This window comes from Anser anser (genome assembly GCF_964211835.1).
Source record: "Anser anser genome assembly, chromosome: 1".
In the NCBI taxonomy this organism is placed as follows: Eukaryota; Metazoa; Chordata; class Aves; order Anseriformes; family Anatidae; genus Anser; species Anser anser.
The window spans coordinates 93,730,456-93,752,547 of record NC_139720.1 but is presented as its reverse complement, the minus strand read 5'-3'; the positions used below and the strand labels follow the sequence as shown (position 1 = coordinate 93,752,547).

The window sequence follows — 22,092 nt, the reverse complement described above, 5'->3', positions numbered from 1 at the left end:
CTTCTTGATTAAACAAAACAGAAATGCTCATCTGCAAGCAGATTTTAGTAAAATCACATGGTACTTTGCCTGTTTACAAGTTTAATTTTTTGAAAGCTATCAGGAAACCAGCTTTATAAAACAACTTCTAGAATGAGGTTTCAAACCACTCTGGGGCAACACTTAAATAGTCTTCAAACTCACTCTCAAAATGTTAAGGGATGAATTTTGTTTGGCCTGGGTTAAATTTACTTCTTTTTTTTGAGTAAAAATAGGGAGAAATTGCATGAAGTTTCTGTGTGAAAGAGCATCACTTGAACTTGCTGTGAAGCTTACGTCAACTAATCCATTGTATTCCTCCATAGCAGGAATAAAATATTCAGTACTTAAAAATGGAAAATCTGCCAACAATTTTGGTGCTAATAATGAAATGGTATTTATGCAACTCAGTGGTGATCCCTGTAATGCTACCTGTAGACTTAATGTGGCATGTTAAATGACAGACTGATGCCTGGAGTTAGCTTGAGGCTGAGAGTTGCAGAGCATCTCAAAATACTTTCCCAGGGAACAGACTAGATCCTGGAAGCATGGTAGGCAAGCTAGCAAAGTATCTTCACGTTTTATCTTCTACTACAGTAGAAGTGCCTGGGCACTACAACGTCATCAAGATTTAAATGCAAACTTCTGCTTGGCTGGGAACCATCCACAGTTGGATTCTCACTTTTGGATCGCTGAATGGAAGGGTTTTTCCTCTTCGCGGGACCCTGGGATTGTCCCAGTTGTTGCTGGCTATCACAAAGAAGCTGTGAAGTGAATTGTGCTGTTGTTGGTTGCACTGAGTATTATGTCCCATTTCTCATTCCAGTTCTTGAACCTGCAGGTTTGTAGTTCAAAACACTGAAAATAGCTAAACAACAGTGGTCCTCCTGACTGTTTTAAAAACTCACAGTAGCTATTATTAAAATGCTGTAAATGCGGGATGCACATTTATGCACCACTTCAATACACATGTAATGACTTCCAAACATTTACTTTAGGCAATAACAATCTTATTAAATGTAACTTTGTGTCTCTGTTCCATTTTGTTTGATGCACGGACATATGCAAATAGCTTGCATTAGTAGTTTTGAGTGAGATTTCATTGGCAAGCTTAACAAATCCCTTGGTAGTACTCAGGCTGATAGCGTTAGTTCCATGTACCCTTCTATTCAGGCAGCTAACAATTTTTTTCCACAGTTTTCAATCCTGGACTGATAAAAGTTTAGGAACAAACAGGAGATGGGTGCGGAATGCCCAAAGCTATGCTTTGCTGTTAAATTGCTGGTTCGGATCCATTTGGGACTGAGTAGTGAGCAGTGACTGAAGATCACCTTATTAGGTGACTTAATGGTCTACATGAAGTAAGACCTTAATGTGTCCTGCAAGTGCAGGCCCTCAGGAAGGGGCTGAGGAGAGAAACCCTTGAGCACGCCATGTTCTACTTCCTGCCTAAATGTCTTGTCTCCTCTGGAAGGTGGCTTTGTTTCTGTGCGCAGCCAGAACTCACAATGGCAGGTCCTGTCACAGCACGTGGTTGGTTTGGAGCATGGGGTGTGGGAAGGCTGCAGAGAATTGGCACTCCGCGCTGAGAGATTGCACCACTTGGCAATCTATTGCCATCAAAAAGGAGAAGGAATGATTTGATTGGCAAAGAAGCAGGACTATCTTTGCAATCCTGAACAAAGGAAGGTCTGAGGAAAAGTAGCTTTTGCCTGTAGACAATGTACTGAGGCATAAGTGAAGGTTGTGGTGGGAACAGCCAAGGGCACCAAGCAGGCCCTGTGCTCAGTGGAGCATGCTGCTTGCTGCAGGTGTTGGTAATATGGCTCTTGATTTTTTGGGGGGGAGGTGGGGGAAGCAAGAGAGAGGTGAGGGGGATGCTAGGCAATTTGTGGGAGGGAGGTAATGGGAAACTGGAGACAAGATCTGAGCTTAGGCAGCTGAACCTTGTTCCTTCTTCAGCTTTGCCTGCTGTCTGTCCTCTGTTTAAAAGTAAACTCTTCAGTCTTCAGAAATACTCTTCTTATAGTAAGGTTAGGAGGGGAAGGGAATATTATGGAAGGTCTCCTTAAATGTGCCATTAAAGTCTCAAGTTGTTGAGATGTCTAGCTGAAGCTCTGAATTAGCAAAACCCTTGGAGATTGGTATCTGCCAACTAAACCACTTGTGAATATAATTCACTAACATCAGTGGTGTTGAAAGACACTTGTAAGCACTTTGCATGTACAACCTGTAAATTCCATCATGTTACAGATATTGGCTATGTATAGCCTTTTTTTTTTTGCTTAAGGGAGTGGATCCCACTCACTGTAGAGAAACCAACATTTACTGTTCAATTAGAAAGCCTTGTTTTCTTGGAGACAGCATTGATCTCATTGACTGCTAAGTTATCTGTCACTGTCTAATCACAATCTGTTGCTTGCATGGGGAAAGCTGCAAAGCAGAGCCCAAATGAGACTCCGGAAAAAAAAAAAAGTTATTTCTGTGTGGAAGAGGGTTTCAGAGTGATAGTGGTTGGCATATGGGATGTGACTGATGGAACTCTGAGGAAGAAGGCATGCTTAGCCTATCTAGGGAGTGGAAAGAATAGATCCAAAAGGCATATGGTTGTTCTGTATTAGTGTGAAAGATTGGACTAGATTTGATTATGAACTAACGATGAGCAGTTGTGAATTAGAACACAATATATTACTGCTTTGTGCTATTTCTGGTGATATTCTGGACAGAAAAGCTGGAGAGATGATTAATATCCCCTTGCCCCCTCTCCCTTACTCTCTGCATAGCAACTGACCAAAAAGATTAGGTGAGTGTTTCTTATTGAAAAGCAGATTGAAGATCTGTGTGCCAGATGCACGCAAATGAAGGCCTGCAATTCTGGTATCTGCCACTCTTCTTCTGGCTATCAGTCGGGAGAATGACCAGGATCCATACACAGCCCCATGCTGCAGCTTGTTTGGAAGTATCTTTCCTTTCCGCCCGTTCATTTTTCACTTTGGTATTTAGATTCCACGTGGCCTTGCTGTTGAATGTTTGAATTAGTTTAGCCTAACACAAAGCGACATGTTCCAGAAAATATAGGTAGCTTTCAAGATACCAGAAAGTACATGCTTCCTGGCAGTTGCCTGGCTGCTGCTTCATGGAGGTGGGATAGGAAGGGTAAAGAAATGAGAGTTTGAAGTCTCTCCCTCCCCAGCTCCCCACATGTTCCCTCATCTGCTTGTCTGAAAGCCCCAGGCAGCCTGCAGGAGAGTTTACTGGGCTGATAAAACAATACCCTGAAGAATGAAAGTGATGGCATATACTCCATGGGAGTCTCTGAAGGTCTGTCTTGGACAGCAACATCTTGTTTGATTACTGCTGCCTATGTCCTGTAATCTGGACCCCTCTTAATTTATTTTTGTTTCATAAAATGAACTGCTGTCCTCCTGGAGGGCTGACAAGTTATACAAGTTGGATGAGAGATAATGGTTTAAACAGGAGATTCAATTAGGCAAGGAGCAGCAGCATGCAAAACATGAAGGGCTGGTGTTCAGGTGTGGTAATGAGACAATGGTGTTGCAAAAACCAAATATAGCTGCAGTTGGAGAAGGATGCAGACATAGAAGAGAAGATGCTTTTCCATACACATGAAGAAGCAACTAAGTATGAACTGATGGTGCTGAGGAGGAAGATGGCAGGACTGGGAGGCAGAGATGTGAGGGCTGGAACAGCCGAGATGGAATGGATATGCTTTCATATTGCTCCTAGGGACACAGGACAGCATCATAAGGCAGGGCAAAAATGAAGCTGGGGGAACTTGAAGGAAGCGTTGGTAGCAGACAGGCTAACTGGTGAATCATAGGATGGCTTGGGTTGGAAGGGACCTTAAAGATCATCTAACTCCAACCACCCTGCCATAAGCAGGGATGCCACCCACTAGATGAGGTTGGCCAAGGCCCCATCCAGCCTGGCCTTGAACGCCGCCAGGGATGGGGCATCCACAGCTTCTCCAGGCAACCCATGACAGTGCCTCACCACCCTTACATTGAAGAATTTTCTCCTAATGTCTAATCTAAATCTATCCTCTTTTAGTTTAAGACCAACCTCCCTTGTCATATTATTATCTACCTGAGTAAAGAGTCCTTCTCCATCCCTTTTATAAGCCCCCTTTAAATACTGAAAGGCTGTGAACTGGTGGTGTGCAAGTAAGGCAAAGGAAATGTGTGTGTAGGAGCTGACCACAAGGATACGTATGAACTAGAAAAGAGTGCTGTCATTCCTGTTATTCTCAGCCATTGTTTTGTCCAGAGCTGTGGTGCAGGTTGTAGGTTAACTTGGTCTTTTTCTCTGTAATGAGATTTGCTGGGAAGACCAAACACTTCAAAAACTGTTTTTATTATAGGGCAGGCCAGGAAAATTAACAAAGTCAAAGGTTTCTGTTTTAAAATGTAGGGGGGGGGAAAAAAAAGGATAAAATGGAATTGTGACTCTTTCCTGTGCCACTTTGTCCTCCCGGGGAAGCTCTTTGCTTCCAAGTGGTTTCACTCCAGTCTACTGCTGGATGAATTTTGGCAGATGCTGGTCAACTCTGCCCAGGCCATGAGAAGCTTTCCTCCCTCATCAGAGGCCCGACCATGAGTCTGCTCTGTTCCATTGAAGCCTGCCCTGAGCTTTGCTAGGTCTGTAGGGCAACTCTGGGGCCCTGGCAGAGACATCTCTCCCAAACCTCCTGCTCTGAGCACCATCTGCGGTGAGGGCAGACCAGGGGGCTGCTCAGGGCTTGATCCAGGTGCCTAGAAAGCCTCTGAGGAGGAAGGAACCGTCAGGGCCTTGGGTGGTGGCCCTGCTGCCCATGCCCTGGGCACAGGCTGCGTGCTTGTCCTTGCCCCAGCTGTTGTGCAGGGCTGGGTGTGTGGCTGTGGGGGCAGTGCGGGCGGCCCCGCGGGGTTCGCAGCCTGCAACCAGCGGTGCTCGCCCCACGGGGGCTGCTCCGTGGGCGTTAGGCTCGGGGGGGCACCCAGGCCGGGGGCAGGGCGGGAGGGACGCGCTGCCTTTGGCGCTGACAGGGCACTTCCGGCACGACGTGATCGTAGAGTGGCCGGTTAGCTCAGTTGGTTAGAGCGTGGTGCTAATAACGCCAAGGTCGCGGGTTCGATCCCCGTACGGGCCAGATCTGTTTTGGTCACGGAGCTGGGTGCATGGGGCAGAGCTCAGCGCCGGGCTTCTCTTGGCCTCAGCTCTGCCCTGTGGGGAGACGCGGCTGGGCTGGGCGAGCAGCAACGGCCCCAGGCTGGAGCCCGTCGGACGGGGAGAGGCTGAGGGGACTGTCCCCGAGCCCCTACACCCCCAGCTGGAGGGAGGGAAGGCAGTGGGAGCCAGTTCATGGTAACCTAGGGGCAAATCCATGTGTGGAGAGTAGCCCCGAAAAGTTAAGAGGACATATTTTTGCTGTGAGGGTGGTCACTGGAACAGGCTGCCCAGAGAGCGGGGAGCTGCTGTAGTTGGAGATGCTCCAAACCTGACTGCAGTGGCCCTGGGCGGCCTGCTCTGGTTCTCCCCGCTCTGCTGAGGCGATGCCTGCGGGTCCATTCTGCCATGGCTCTGAAGAGGCTGGGGGCTAGAGAAGAACTGCCCGAGGGGTGGGCTGCAGAGGAGAGGGGGTGACAGTAAAAGGCAATAGTGTCAGCATGGTGTGGGCTGATGGCTTGAGGAGCTCGGCCTGGCCTGGCCCATCCGGGGTTGTAGCAATAGGCCTGGGGAAGGAACTGTGGGAGGTGGTGAACATAAAAGTGGGGAATCAGAGCGTAGGGAACAAGGGGAAAGGGTTTTTCAAGGAGAGGGAAATAATCTAAAATGCAAGAGGAAGAGAAACGTGTAGGCAGGAAGGACACTCAACAAAACTTCTGAACTCTTTCATGGAACATTAAATATCTTTTGCTTCAGAGCACGTTCTTATGTGGTACTTTTAATTGGCATTGAACCTGAAGTATTGCAGTATTACAGATGGTCTTTGCCTTCCATTTATAACTGTACGTAACTAAAATTTCCTACCAAATATTTGGTTCATTATATTAGTGTAACTCTTTGATACTTCTCTATTGTCAGAAACTAGAACTAGTGGTGCCTGATTGAGGGTGTTTTTTCCTATGCTCCTTCTTTCTTTGGAGCAAGAGGACAAGTTAGTCTGAGATCTCTGTCCACAGCCTGAGTAGTTGTTGGTTTTTTTTTTCCAGAGGAAGTTCTGAACTCTTGTTGAAAGCAGTCCCTGTGCAGTACTGAAACCTAGACATCCATACAGAATGGAAGTGCTCAGTCTCGCTAGACACTTGGCATTCTGTTTAGTCTTAATTTTAATTTATTTGCTGTTTATTATTCAAGGAAAAAATCCAGGCCAAACAGTTTCTGAGAATATTTGCAACAATAGCTCAGGTCCCTGCTGGCTCAATTGGCCTGTAAGGGTGTTTTCTCTTCTCTTACAATTTCAGGACAGATACTACTTTTGTTCTTTCTTTGGAAGAACTGGAATGTGATTCCTCCAGAGGAAAGAAACTTTGATGTAAATGTTCTTCATAGAAACTGGGGGGTTTGTTACTGGAGCTGTATACTGCAAGGCCACAGTTTCTTTAGGAAAATCTTGGGGGTTAGTAGCGTTCTTTTGATTTCCTTAATAAATTTGCTAATATACTTCACTATCCAAGTCTGCTGCTGCTTATTGTTTTTTTCCAACAACAACAAAAAAAGTGGTGGTAATAAAAGAAAAGCAGGTGACACTCGTTTGAAAGTCAGTGTTTTGACATTGCATCTTCACTACAGTGTCACCAAGGTACAACAAGGGTACATAAGAAGTATCATTCCAATGTCATGATGTAATTTTAAAATCATACAGATGAATATTCATGCCATCTAGCATCCAAACTGCTGTCATGACTCCATCAGATGTCAAGGGAGAGTAATGTGGTGCTGGTTCGACCTTCTGTCTTGCTACTTCCCTCAATGATCCTCTGCAGTTCCCTTGGGTGCAGTTACGGTGGTCAGGACTTGACTGATTCTAATGACATCCATTTTAAATGAAATGATAGCAGAAATGGCATGGTGTTTCATTTTAGAATGAAAATCTGGGAATAATATTGCTTTGTTTTATGTTTCCCACATTAGAAATCAGAATTTTATTGCAGTTTTGTTGTTGTGTAGCGAAGTCCTTGCTATAAAGCAAGGTGATGCAATGGCTCCTTGCTCAATATTTCAGTTTGGTTTGAATCGCTTATATTCAGTGTGTTTTTTGGCAGTCAGGATTGCATGGGCATTTTTTTCTGAAATTTAATTTCAGCAGATGGTTGTCAGATTGCAAGGGTCAGCCATTGTCCCTAGGGGAGTAATTCCAGAGACCATTCTTCAACCTCAAAACTAGTTGGAGAATAAAAGAACAGATTAAACAAACAAACCAATATAGTGGAATAATGCTCTCATGAGGACAGCAGAGGAATTTCCATTTTGAAATGTAGTGGCAGATGCTGGAGCATATTCTGGGGTTACTGCTTAGTATTTCGATTAACCTGCGATCAGGTTGCAGAACGTCAAGGCTGGAGCACTTATCAGTTATTGTGTTTAAAAAGAGGTGAGAGCACACTTCTCTGCACAGAGAACAACATGGGACAAGATGAACTTCTCTTATTGCTGGTGACAATGCTGAACATTGACAGATGAGGAGGAAGTTTCTAATCAATGTAGAAACCTCTACCTTTTGTTAGTTTCAGATAGCTGTTGCATTTTTAGAGTTGCACGAACTAAATAAGCCAACTCGATTCATACTCTTCCCTGAAGTGACTGTTTTCTTTGCTGCCTGAAGTACTGCTGCAAGGGCTCTTGTATTCAAAAAGTTAAAGCTAGCCAGAGAGTGGGTTCATGCTGCACTAAATTCAGTAGATGTGTACTAATTTGCTCAGCGGTGTTCTGAAGCACTTTATTTTCTGGCTACATCAGAGGTTAACATTTACATATATGGTACGCATTATTTAAAAATGTAAGCATCTTTCCATCAAGGTGCTTTATTCTTTATTCATTCAATCTTCCATTAGGAGTATTAATTATGGAGAAAATCTGAGTGGCAAGGATTCATTCATCTGGTATCAACAGTATTATAAATACACAATACAGAAACAACATTACTTAAATCAAAGGCAGGATGTGGTAAAAGGCTTTTTCTTTAGATTAATTTGTGTGCAGTTAAGTCTAAGTAACTTTGTTATTGTTGGTGAAGTTTAACCTTTTGCTTAAAACAGAGTGTAATGTTTACCTGCCATGGACAAATGTAAGGCAGAAAAATGGTGTCTACATCATAAACTGCAAGCTTGCCATCATTCCCAAACAAAGGTTTTCATGAATATTGGCTTGAGTGGATCCAGATGGGAAATGAGAACATGCCATAGAAGCAGATCCAGGAAGGAGCAGGAAGCAAGAATGTGGGCTGAATGAGCACTGGCAGCCCAACACTGCAGAGTCGAGGAGCTGGCTGAGAGGAGCTTGGAGCTGTAAGCAAAAGCCCAACAGCCACTCTCCTATTCATGTTCTCTAGCATTTCAGAAGTGCTTTTTTCAGCAAAGGGGACTTCATGGGAGGGGACGCTGCCGTTTGTTTTTTCTTTGCAACTGAAATAAGGATGCCTCTGATTTCATTTTGCAGTTTGTGTCAAAGTGGTGACAATACTGTCAAACCTGAATAAATACTTGCTTCAAACTTGTATGTTCTTAGAACAAGTATTTGCTCAAGTATGAGCAAATCTGAGTAATGTCTTAAAAACCTTTTGGCAGGCATTAGTTCAAAACAGTGGGAGAAATTGCTAGATACTTTTTTTGCAAAGTTGTTTAAACTTTTTATACAGCATCTCAAGAGCAAAGTGTTGATTTGTGTTAAAGTCTGGTTCTTTGTGCTTTCTTGGGTTTTAACTTAAATAGACAAACAGTCCTTTTCTTTGTAGTGAAAGAATTTACAAGCCATGCTCATAGAGTAGCAGGGCTATGTAGAGGTTACTGAATTCTCATTTTATCATGCACCATCTACAGCCAAGTGGAAGATGAGGGGGAAAATGTCTCTGGGTGTGTATTTGCTCATCTTACAAAGAATAAGACTTCAGTTACTAGATATGTAGGAGTAGCTATAACTATACACAGATTGTGTGTATTGTGTGTATCTCATTGTGGTGAGATATTAAAAACCATACAGTTTATTCTATATCTAGTCCCTATTTCACAAGGAAAATAAGCTAGAGGTAACATAACCTTTGACAAACTGTTTTGTGAGTTTTGAGGGAATATTGACCAAGTCTGACTGAATTATCTTATTTCTGGAGATGAAGAATGCACCCTTAAAGACATGCTAAGTAATCTTTCTTATAAAGAAGAAAGTAAAGAATAGTGGAGGACATTGGGGGTAGTCTAGAGTTTGATGCCTCTGACTTTAGTGTAGGGGGAAAAAAAATGTTGAGCTGCTCCAGAGGGGGACAACAAATGACAAGTCTTCAGTATTTGGTAAGACCAAGACTGATCATGCCGCCTCATGTTCTTGAATAGATGGTGTAGCTATTAAACTTGTTGTCTGGGGCTTACCTGAGTCACAGCTAGCTAATACCCATCACTCCTTTTGGAAGCAAGCTTTCTGCTTTTCTACCAAATGGTAGAAATTTTTCTACCAAATGGTAGAAATTCAGGCTTGTTCTAGGCCAAAATCTAAACCAGGAAGGGCAAGACAAAGTTGAAAATAAAATCCTTTGGTCTTGACATCAGTTAACTGTTGCTTCTCAGCAGCCCCTATTTTTCTCATACAGTCTGTTAGAGCAACCTTGAAAGCGCAGAGCAGGCAGCTAAAGCAGGACAGCGCGTCTACCATATGATGGTCTTCAACTTGCTAAAACCACTGAAGCAGGCTTCATGGAAAGCAGCTCTGGTACTGAGCTGAGGGTTGCAATTCATGCATTCAAGATTTGGGAGAACTGCCAGTGTTGGTTAATTTTAAGAAATGAGCACCTAACATCACACACTTGAAACACTGCTTACCAAAATGGCCTTCAGCTATAGGTTTTGTTACTTGAATGGTGCTGCTGAGAAGTGGTTCTGTCTGCCAAGCATAGCTTCTTGTAGGGGTTTCACCAAAGGGCTGAAAGTAGGCATAAAACTCCTAAGTCTTTGGCTTTCCTTATGCAGAGAGGGTTAAAATACCAGGTCAATCAGAGTTCAGAGGAAGATAGTTATCCTGTGTTGTATCTTTGCAGTTGTGCTTGAAAGCTGCTTTCTTTTTGGTTAAAATGGGTTTTTCGTCTTCTGATGTGTTGGTGTTGTGGACAATTTGCCCAAAGGTCAGGGAATGGGAAAGGCTCAGTGGAAGAGTTTAAGAAGATCAAGGAGCAATTTATTTGGTGTGTAGAAGACAAGAACAGAACTGTAACATGCCCAATGAAGCTTCACTAGTTCATGTGCTATCATTACTTTCAGTAAGAACATTTTTTGATAAAAGTGGATCTGTTTGCTCAATCTGAAAAGTCTTCCTGCATCCCACTTAAGCATGAGTTATCTGTTTTTACCCTTGTACACAGAAGCTGAAAAACTGAATGAAAATAATATATATTTCCTTATTTTGCCACAAAGTATTTAATTTCAGCAAAACCAAGGCAGCATAGATTCAGTATCTAGGAATTAAGGGTCAAATATTCTTGTGCCCAATGCTACTGTTGACTCCACGCCTAGGCTTTCAATTCATGTCTGTTTTTTTCCATCTGTACAAAATGAAAATCCTTATCTTATTTAGAAAATGCTCTTGAAATCCACAGAAGAGCCAGAAAATATTTATCTTTATATAAAGATAATTTTTATATATGGTAGTTTCCTTATGGTATCATAGCTGCCAAACAGCAACCTGCTGGCTCATCTGCATGCTTTCTAGTGGCGGATGAACACCAGTAAGAAAAGTAGTTGGTTGGCTGTTGAATTAAAAACAAACAAACAAACAAAAACAAAACCAGTAATAATTGGAGATCAGAATCTGTTTTAAGTATGAATTTACTTATGCTAGACAGAGCATGCTGAGACTTCCTTATGGTGACAGAACTTTTTAAGGTGATAATTTCTGTCTAATATGGGTTTTAATGAGGAAATAGGATTTATACTTTCATGTGCATAGACTTCTGCTCTTCTTCAGCTTTTTTCTTGTAAGGAGAGATTGGCAATAACCCTACCTGCAATGTACAGGGCAAGTTTTCTGTTAAGCAACAGAGTCTTGAGCAACCAATGTTGAGGCAGCAAGGAGAACACAACTTAAGGTATATTTTGGTGAAGACACAGACTAGGGTCTATCTTCAAGAATGCTTATGAAAAGATTTTCATTTTTAAGGAATGAATCTGAGGTATTGTAACTCTCCTTCTGGGCAACAAGGATAAACTGATTGCACTGTCTGTGTACATCTCATTTGTTTTCCCTTTAGATAGCTGTTTTTAGAGTATTTTCTGGGAACAAGCTGCTGAAGGTTAGCTGACTGGTTTGAGGTTTATTTTTTAAATCAGGAAAGATCAGCTCTGCAGAGATGAGTAACTAGAGAACCCCAGTAGGTCATTCTCTTCATCTCTTGTGTCAGTTTCTGTTTCTAGCTCCTGTTATGCTTCTTATATTCCTTCCTGCCACCCTGCTGATATCACCTGGTTCTGAAAAGCTGAGCTATGTTGGTGCTTAGATCACTAATGCAAATGATTCTCCAGTTACTTGTAGTCATATCTGGCAAACTTGCTAATGCCACGTGTAGAACCAATCGTCCTTGCTATCTGGTGGAGGGTGTGGTGCTGCAAGGGAAAAAAAGGGCTGCACTTCAGTTTTGCTTGAAGCTCCATGAGACCTGCAAATCTGTAGGGATTTGCTTTGAGGAATGAGAATGTGCATCTTTTCTTTTAGGCCATTTTTGCTTTTGTATTAGCTGTACTTTTATATTCCTTCCTTCACAACCAAAGGCAAAGCTCACTGGAGATTTTGGGCTATTGCCTTCCAGTTGGTAAGATCTGATAGAAGTCATGATTATAATGATTAGTAAGGGAGGGGAGGTCAGAGTGTGACAAGAGTCCAGAATAGGTTCAGCTGTTCTTAGTGCTTCTACTCACTGCATGTAAAACTCCGGCTGTACCCCAGCAACCCCAGCATGTAAATAAAATATTTTGTTAGCATGCATTTTCCACAGGCATAGATGAGGCTGTAGGATGATTGTCTTAAATGTGTTGTTCAGAGCAGTTCTGCCTTGCCAGGGAGATGAGCCAGAAGTATCAGGACTTTATCTCCTTTGTGATGGTGCTTATATTCTTCTGCAATTGAACTGTACTAAAAGAACTATAAAATTGTCAGGAGATGAGAAATGTATAAACATAGGAAAGTTGGGGCGGGGGGGAAGAGAAGGCATACAAGTTTGCTCAGACACAACTGCTAACAGTCCTGGAAACTTCTACTGTAATTATCTTTCTAGAAAAGGGATGCCAGTCTCTTTCCCTGGTTGGGTATGTTTCTGTCTTCTGTAGAAACCTAGTCCTGTCCAAGCCTGAAATCTCAAATTCCACTTGAAGCGAAAAATACCAACAGGGAACATATTGACACTTGAAAATTGAAATAGATTTCAGTCAGTGGAAATGTGTTCCTTTTTCTGACAGTAGGGAATTGCTTTCACTTCCATCCCAACTTTGGATAGTTGGGATTTTTCCTGTCCTGAGTCAGAGCGTTATGTTGGCCGTAAAGGGAGTTGCACTAAAAAATAAAACTGGGTCATACCAGTCTGTTTTGACTTGGACATTTTTAATAGATCAACTGAAATATCTAGTGGAAATCACTGTTTGAATTTCTAAATTGTTGAGGTGCTTGGTTAGATTTCCCAAATCTGATGGAAGTCTGACACTACGGCTATGTCAATGAATGTGCATTTTCCAAACAGTATATTTTAAATGAGAAATTTCCAGTTGGTTCTCTTCTCTAGCAGCATGTAATATTTGAATAAAAGTCTTGTGTTATATTTGCAAAATTGAAAGACATCTAAATATTACAAGATTTCTGGGCTGCATCTAGGTGTTGATGGAAGAAGCCCTACTGTAAAGCAGGATGTTTTTCATGACCTCTAATATGACTTTTTAATTCTTCCTCAAAATATTGACTTTGAGTCTAACAATTTTAGAATAGTTTTTAACTGCACTTGAGTTTTAGCTGCACGTTCTGCAATTGCTTAACCTCATTCTATTCCTCACAGATTTTTTGTATCATCTTAATGATTTTCTCCTGCTTTATGGTTTTGGAATACTTCATCTCCTGTACCTAGGCAGAAAAAGAACATTAGTGATTGAAACACAGCAATCTTAAACCCCAAAATTGTACTTGTTGCTTATGTTTACAGCTGATGTAATAGGCATCTTGTGCCTCTTCCAGCACATGTACTGGCTCTGTGATACACTTAATGAGATTGTTTTAAGTTGCTAGATGCTACCTGAATTGCAGTGTTGTTAGGTATACGTTTGAGAGCTGAAATCATTCTCTGATCAGTATTGATCCCTCCAGTCTATTAGAAACTCTAGATAGACTTCAGTTCTAACTTGTAAACCCTTTCTTGACATTGAGATCTAGGTCAGTAGTGTCAAACAACTTCCATTTGGTGACTTAAGTAGGCGCCAATAGCCATGGGCTACAATACTTCTGAAAAACTGTCCTATGCTGAAAAGATGAATCTCACTCATACAGCACAGTAACTATTCTTTTTTTTTGAAATTACTGTATGTAACTAGATGTGACGTGAAAACTATCTTGAGTTCTAGCTATTCAATTTTAATCACTAGGAGGCTTAATTCTCTAACGATACTTTTTTTTTTTTCTGGACTCCTAGTATACAAAGAAACAGCCCCCTTAAACTTCAAAGGACAAAATTGCTTACTCCCAGCATTCCAGTCAGATGAGGGACTAGACGGTGCTCCTTTATGCACACTCCTTGCTTTGAGAAACCTTTTCCACACAGAACATTTGATTTGGAGAAGCCTCTGATTCCCATTGGAGTCTGGGCTATGCAAATGAACAGCAGTGGTTCAGTCATCTTGTTTCTCTTAAGTTTTGGGTCTGGAGTATCTGCTATACAGTGTGACAACTTTGCTTCTCTCTGAAGCATGGTAATCTTCATCCCAGGATTGTCCCCTTTGCTTACAGTTGCTGTACAGTGTGTATTCAAACACATCCTATTGCTTTGATAATGGTGATCTTTGATTCATTGATGCATCAGAAATGCAGTTATCTGTGCGTATTTCTGTTATAATCTGTGCTGTGTTCCTCTTTGCCTCCTGAATCTAAATCAGCCTGGGCTACAAGGACACCATATTTCTTGGAATTCTTACCAGCGTAGTTTACCCGCCTTATCACCTGGCCCTACTGACTCACTCCTTAAACCTAGGCTTCCCTTAAGTGCTCACATATGGCACTTTACTGTTGGAGGTACTTTAGTTTGCAAAGATGAATATTATTTGAATGCCAAATGAAACTTGATTTCTGTCTATTAAACACTTAAATTCTGACATCAATTCTGTCCAGATATTCAGGCTTTGTGTCTTTTATTTCTGTGTAGATCAACTGTTTTCTATCTTTTCTTCCTTGTTAAATGTATTGCAACACTTCTGTTTCACTGAAGTGTGTCCTGTACCTAGGGCAGGTTCAAACCTGAGGGACTCTGAAGTGGAAAGTCGTGTATTATTAGTCTCCCAAGGCAGTTGCTAGCCACAGTATGCTTTGTCTGTGGCTGGTTTGCAGTTCTTTCCATCTAACATCAGTCCTGAAAGCTTTTATGCTAGAAGTAGTAGAAGAGAATTATTTTCTATTTATAACTCCTCAAGAGGCGAAAAATGCGTTTATATCTGAGAGGTTTTGGGAAATTCCTCATGCACTAGTAGGTGTAGTTCAAATGATAACGATGCCTATATATTTTAACACTGAATTAGAGAAAAGAATGAACTCTTTATTTTCAAGACAGGATTTTTCTCCCAAAGTGAGAAAATAACTATTACAGAAGAGTGAATATATAACATTAATCTTTCTTACATATGTAATTTTTCAAGGAGCAGAATATTAATGGGACATCCGAAGATCCATGTTTTGGAGGGGTGAGAATGGGGAAAGAAAATTCTGAGAAATTCCATTTTTCTGCACTGTTAGTCAGTGCAACTCCTCATTGTAATTCTGTATACAACATTCACACCTAAAAGCTTGTGTTCTGAGGCTATACAGTTTTCATCAAATGCCTGGGCAAAGCACTGTAACCCTCTGTAAACTTGCACTTGATAGGCTGGCTGTGGTCCAAATGCTGGCAGAAGCACTTTCACAAAAACAATGTTAGCTTTCTTTTCTTTATTTTCAGCCAGACACAACTCAACACCATTCCAGATTACGTGCCTTCTGTTAAGTAAGGGGAAAGGAGTGATAAATCTTTACAGAGGAGAAAATTTGATTCAGAGGCATCAGTTCAGCATAGTCTTCTCTGGTTGGCTCTAACACCATCTAGTTCTGCTTACCTCTGATTTGCATGGTCAAAGATGACTGAGTCCACCCAGTTTACTCAGAGCTGTAAGGCATTTCAAAGTGAACCCAAAGTGACTCTAGTGATCTGAGAGGGTAAAGGGGAAGAGGGGGGGAAAAAAAAAGTAATGACAGTAAAAGTGAAGAACAAGTTGAGGAAAAAGTCATTGCAGATGAGATGGAGGCTGATATGCTACTGTACATACCATCTCTTCAAGTTGTATCGCATTACACTGAAGGATGCTTCTTGTTTACACTGGCTAGTAGCATGAGGTTTTATTTGTCCTCTGTAAGGACAGACAACTGAAGATGAGTTGTGTAAGGCTGACATGCAGTTATGGAGACTTCTGGCTATCCATGTAGACAACAGGTTCTTAAATGTAGGAAGATGGAAAAACCATCTCCTTTTAAACTTCTTCTAGAAGCAGGTCTAACAAGACTACGACCCAGGAATCTGATTTAGCTGTAGGAAAGATGTAGACAGATTTCTGAAGGTTCGAATTCCCATCTTTGAAAACATAGAAATAACGTTTGCTCTTCAGTATTACCCATTGGAGTTTTATTATACCTCCTACCCTTCTCCTGTTCTTTGTCCAGTAGGAGTAAGGTGCTGAAGAGCACTGGTGTTGTGGGAGCTCCTGACTTGTCTCTGAAAATGATTGACAGTAGAAACTACTCGTGGTGACCCTGTATTTCAAGGGATACATGATGGTTTCGCTACAGCAAAACAAAGTTGGAGTTATGCTTCAGTCTGTTTACTGTTCTCATTCCTCTGTGAACACGTAGTCTCTAGTGCAAAAAGAGGGCTAGTGGCACTCTAATCAAAACTTTTTGTTCAAAAAATACCACGTAAACAAAACCTTATTTGATTTTGCTGTAGCCAAGGTCATCGCAATTTTGGCTGAGCTAAGAACTTGATCTTAGACCATGGATGCCAATGGGAATGAAATATTGTGCACCAATTGTGTATGTGTCAAGGGTGGCTACTCAAAGCCAGGAGCCCTCCATGGACAGTGTCCTTCCTGCTGTCACAGGCACAGATTTAGTCCCTTTTCCTCTAGTGCTCCTCCTGGTAAGTAAGGGTATGGGAGGTAGATGGTGACAATTAGGTGTTACAGGTAAACCAGGGCTCTGAGGTGACTGGGGGGTGTGTAACAGGCTTACTGTAAGATGTGCAGAAATAGTGAATGAGGAGTGATTGTTCAGTGTCTCAAAGAATCAGGGCAGTGAATGCAACTCACTGATGACAAAACTGAAGCAGTAAGAGGCACTTCACACAGCGTGCTCCTAGAGCCCTAGGTGGTGCCACAGTTCACATGGTTACAGAAATGGTTGGATCAGTTCAAGAAGAAATCTGTTTGGGGCAGAAATGTCAAAATACTGGACCCAGCACAGGAGATCCCTGGGCTGCAGGTTGCTGGAACAAAAGGGGGTGTACTGCGGAAACATCACTGCTTGGTCAGTTCACAAGACCTTGCTGTTGCCATAGGTGGACAGAGAAAAACTTGAGTCCACAAGCTCTTCCCCTCCAAGCCCCCTGTACCCATGCTGAGAGCAGATAACCCAAATGCCTCCACCTTGTGTGTTTTTTTGCTTTGGTGAAGAGGAAGCAGCAGAGACTGCTGTATTCTGTGGTCAGATTCTGGCCCATTATCTGCTAATTGATTTTTTGTTTGTGTTTCTAGTGACTTAAGAAATAGATTTGTGATATTCTTTGTTTTGCAAGTGGATTTTTTTACCTTATGTAGATGATGGTAGACCTGTTATTTAAAAAAAAAAAAAATCCTTTAATTTACACAAATGTTTTGACTATCTTACATGTGAGTGTCTATATATCTGTCAACTTCAAAAAATAAAACACTTGCACTACTCTGCTTTAGGTCTAGCAACATCAGCAACGTTGGCTTGTGAGAACTTGTTTTCCTTAAAATATAGTAATTACATATACCAAAGGGTGGCAAGTTAAGACCTTGTGTCACAATGTCATCCTTATTTTTCTCACATAAGTTGTTCTGAAAATTCTGGGAATAGTACAATATGCACCACTCAGGCTTTGCATGAGCTACTCCTGTGTTTGTAAAGGCAAAGCAAATATAAGTGTAGCTATCCTATGAAGGCAGGTTGATAGTGTTTGTGAAGGAAGTAGGGATGAAAAAATGAAGCTATTGAAAGAATCAACATGATGGATGGTCTTGGATAAGCTTTCTGCAGTTCTGTGGTTTCATAGTGAATTTGGTCATCCATATGCTAACTTTAGGCTGTAGGAACATAGAACTGGAAAAGCCTGGGATAATTAAGTCCATTCTTCCAATGCAGGGAAATAATCATATAAATGTATTAAAACCATATTTTCTCTGGCTTCACACTGTCTAGCAAAACTGATTTATACTCTCTTGAGTAGCCAAGCTGCATTTGTTACCTGCCAGTTGCCCGAATTTGCTTGGATTGAGTTCATAGCAAGTGATCAAGGAGTTTTTTTATCATAACTAAAGAATAAAAGCCCAATCCAATGTGAAAACAACACGGAAAACAGCTGACGTGTGTTAGAAAGTAGGAAGTAAATACTGAGATGAGCATTTCAGACTTCTGTTCCTCTGACTAAGGAGGCTTATTTTCTAAGGACAGTTGAGTAAAGATGAGATGCTTTTTGGTCACATGCTGCAATTCATATTTAAGTGGTATGTACGTGTGGATTTTAGTGCCTGACTTTGTGTAGTCATGTTTGAAGGCTGCACCCTGTTTGTTCCTAAGCTTATTTGTATTAAGAGCTAAGAATAGAAAGCTAAATTATTTTTTTAATTGTCCCTTAGGTGGAAAAGGTTAAAATACCTGGGTGAAAACACATTTTTCTGTTTACAAAAGTAGCCTGTCTTATCTGTATCATCACTGTATGATGAAATAAAAAGGTGAGAAGTGGTGGGAACAGATCATAAAAACAAATAATCTTTATCGTCTTGGACTTGTCGCTCTTGCAATTATTAGGTATTTGTCTTGTCCAATATATCGTAAATAGTTGGTGTGCTTCCAAAAGGAATTAATGAATTAGATGTTTTGAGATGGAGTCTCTTTAAAAATATCTACTTGCATAAATTTGCATGACCCAAAAGTTATTGGACTTCTCCTATTCCTCACTTTTTCCACTCATATCAGTAGATTTTTCCTGACCAAAGCTTTAGTACATCTCTGTGGCCTTTCTTCCTGTAATTGGGTTATGCTTTTCCCTTTTACTGGGTAGTTGGTGTTAACAGGCAAGGCATGTCCTCTGTCGTACTCTGTCCTTTATACTGCCTTTCTTCCTCACTGTCTCTTTGTACTGTTAAGAGGAGTGGTGATAATCAAAATGGATGAGATGTTGTTTTGAGATTGATAATTCAGCTCCCTATGTTATTTGAGTATGAATCTCTTTGATAACATTTTTTCTTTTAGTAACAAATCTTCATCAATGCTGGATGCTCTGTCATAGAGAGCCAGGGCTGTATGTGCCCATGTCACTGTACCATAACCATAGTTTGTAATTAGTCCAGACCCATGACCCAAGCAGTCTGTGCTTTCACAAGAATGATCCTACCAGATCAGACAGAACATGTAGTGTAGTATGACCTTTCTGATAATGGCCAATAACGTTTTGTAAGAGGCATGGAACTGGTCTAGCAGTTGGCAATATTTTTCCAGAATGCTCTCCTAGACAGAACAATTTGTGACAGGGGCACCCCAAAACAGTGATTTGTAATTAACAGCCCTCAGTAGACTCTTCTTCTGTAACTCCATCCAGTCTATTTCTGACCTATGAAAATTTATCTGCGTATTCTGGAACAGGGAGCTCTATAGCTTAATTTCTTTTTACTTCAAGAAATGCCTCCCTAGGCTTGATACTTGTACCTCCAAGTTTCTCTTGATGCTGCATGTCTTCCCCACTCCTTACTTTTTTTATCTGGAAGCTGTTAATCATTTTATCTTTGTGGTATACACAATTGTATGTGTTTCTATTGTACGTGCCCTTAGTTACCTCTTTCCCAATTCTGCCCTCACTTTAAGCCCTTCTGGGTGAGCTCTGAGATCATCGGTCTTAGTGAAACACATCTCACTGTTTTCCAAAGGGGTGAAAAATAAACGGACTCCTGTTAAATACTGCAAGGTTGTTGCAGGGGTGTTATTTCTACTTTAAGTGCTTGTGTAGCGTCCTTGTGCATGTTACAGCAGCAGACCATGCAGCTGATGCTCCTCAGGCACCACACTGGTATTTGCAGGACTTACTGGAATTTATATTTGCTTTGGACCTGACCCATTTTTTTCTTAAAAAAATTTAGCGCCCAGAGCTTTTAGCAGGGTGAAGTGAGGGCTTAAGAGCTGTAAGAATTAGAACATTGATATCTGGCTACCAGAGGTGCTGAACTTCCATCTTTGTGTATCTATCCTGCTTTCACGAAGCATTTCCTGGAGTTGTTTTCTCATGGCTTGGTAGATATGTTTTTCTGACCTGCATCGAGTCAAGATCCTTTGTTTTTGCCTATGCAGTACTATGCAGTAGCTGCTCTCACTTCAAAACAGATGAACTGCGTGTTAAGGAAACCTTAGGTATAGAAATAAGACATTAAGAACTAGGTCACACTTTTCCTAGAAAAAAGACTATTTCCCTTTGAACAGATCAGTACTGATCATTGAGCAAATATGCTTGCCTGAGTCTGTGGCAAGTTAAGGTTATGTATGTTTTTAATTGAGTTGGTTTGATGCAGAAAGCACTCAAAAAAATTAAGCTTTCTCTGGTTTGCTCTTTTTAGTATCCTGTTAAGACAATGAAAGGTGATGATCTTTGTTAAACTACTCTTCTACTCTTCGTTTGCCAGAGAACAGGGTAGATGTGGAGACCTGCCCTTGGAAGGGCAAGATTGTAACTGGCTGATTTCCTTCACCAGAAGGTATGAGTACCCTTCAGTGGTCTGTTTGCACTGTGTGGAACTGATTTCAGCTTTGCCCTTGAAACATGGATGAAGCATTGCTCTTCACTTACATTCTTCCCCGTCAAACATCTCTCTGCCTTGGGAGTCTATGCTACAGCTCACAATGTATATCCTCTGCTTGGGTAACTAGCTTGGTGTTTGGTAGGCTTTTCTCCTTCAGCAGAGGATGCAGTTCAGATGCTTGTTTGCTTCTGAGTTAACATGATTTCTTTTATTTGCTATTTTGAATACTCCAGATTTGTGTTGTCACTGCTAAGGAGTTCACTGATCATGAATTAAAGTTGCTCCTGCACAGGAAGTGTAAGGGAGTATCACTGTTGTATTTCTCTGTAGCCCATTTTAAAATGGGCCAGTAGATCCTTCACAAACTCCAAAGCTGTGGCATCTTTCTCGAGACTCTCTAGCTTGATTTCTGATCCTGGAGTGAGACTACACCTCTTGTAGCGCTTTACATCCAAGGCAGAGGTCCATTGTTTGGTGCAGTGGTACATGTGCATGTCCTCTGATGGTGCCTGCAAGTTTTCTGATTTGTTTGGTGTTTTTTATTGCATGGATAAGAAGTTGGTGCTGGTGGCAGAAGTTAATTGTGAGGCTGTAGGGCATATTGAATGTTATGATACTCGCCAGCACTGGAGAAGTCTCTTACAAGTTAGGAAACTTATCAGTTTCAAGACTGGTTCATATAAGGATGCTAGTAAACAGACCCTTGCTGTTCTGGTGATCTTCTGTGCAGGATTTGTGTCAAGACAATGCCATTTAACAAAACCTAGGAATGACTCCTGAAGCATCAGTGGTTGTAGGTAGAACTTGCTGGTAGCTTTCACAGGTAGAGTTTGCCTTTGGCTGTTAGTAAAATGGTGTAAATTCCTGAGAGTAAATTCCCCTAAACTTGGGTTTAGATGTTAGATGTTTTTTATAATAGTGTAACCACCATTTCAAGTAGGAGGGAATGGTTTTGAGGAGACAAAGATCTTGATCTCCTCAAGATCAGAACCTGATCTCCTTCTATGACCAAGTGACGCGCTTGGTGGATGAGGGAAAGGCTGTGGACGTGGTCTACCTTGACCTCAGTAAGGCTTTTGACACTGTTCCCCACAGCATTCTCCTCGAGAAACTGGCTGCTCGGGGCTTGGACTGGCGTACGCTTCGCTGGGTTAGAAACTGGCTGGATGGCCGGGCCCAGAGAGTTGTGGTGAATGGAGTCAAATCTGGTTGGAGGCCGGTCACTAGTGGAGTCCCCCAGGGCTCGGTACTGGGGCCGGTCCTCTTTAATATCTTTATTGATGATCTGGATGAGGGCGTCCAGTGCACCCTCAGTAAGTTTGCAGACGACACCAAGCTAAGTGCGTGTGTCGATCTGCTCGAGGGCAGGAAGGCTCTGCAGGAGGATCTGGATAGGCTGGAGCGATGGGCTGAGGTCAACTGCATGAAGTTCAACAAGGCCAAGTGCCGGGTCCTGCACCTGGGCTGCAACAACCCCAAGCAGAGCTACAGGCTGGGAGATGAGTGGCTGGAAAGCTGCCTGGCCGAGAAGGACCTGGGAGTATTGGTGGATAGTCGGCTGAATATGAGCCAGCAGTGT

At 41.8% G+C, this 22,092-nt stretch overlaps 1 protein-coding gene across 20 annotated transcripts in view; it reads left to right on the top strand.

Annotated features, from left to right (window-relative positions):
* LOC310892987 (uncharacterized protein) overlaps positions 1–22,092 on the top strand; it is a 592,327-nt gene that overhangs the window by 21,526 nt on the left and 548,709 nt on the right. The window contains exon 3 of one of the 20 annotated variants that reach the window (XR_014578626.1): positions 616–5,044. The exons of 18 other annotated variants lie outside the window; for them this stretch is intronic. The gene's annotated coding sequence lies outside the window, so the exon portion shown is untranslated. Of the gene's footprint in view, positions 1–615; positions 5,045–22,092 lie in introns of those variants that run through there. One more of the 20 variants, XR_014578627.1, reaches the window with a different exon arrangement.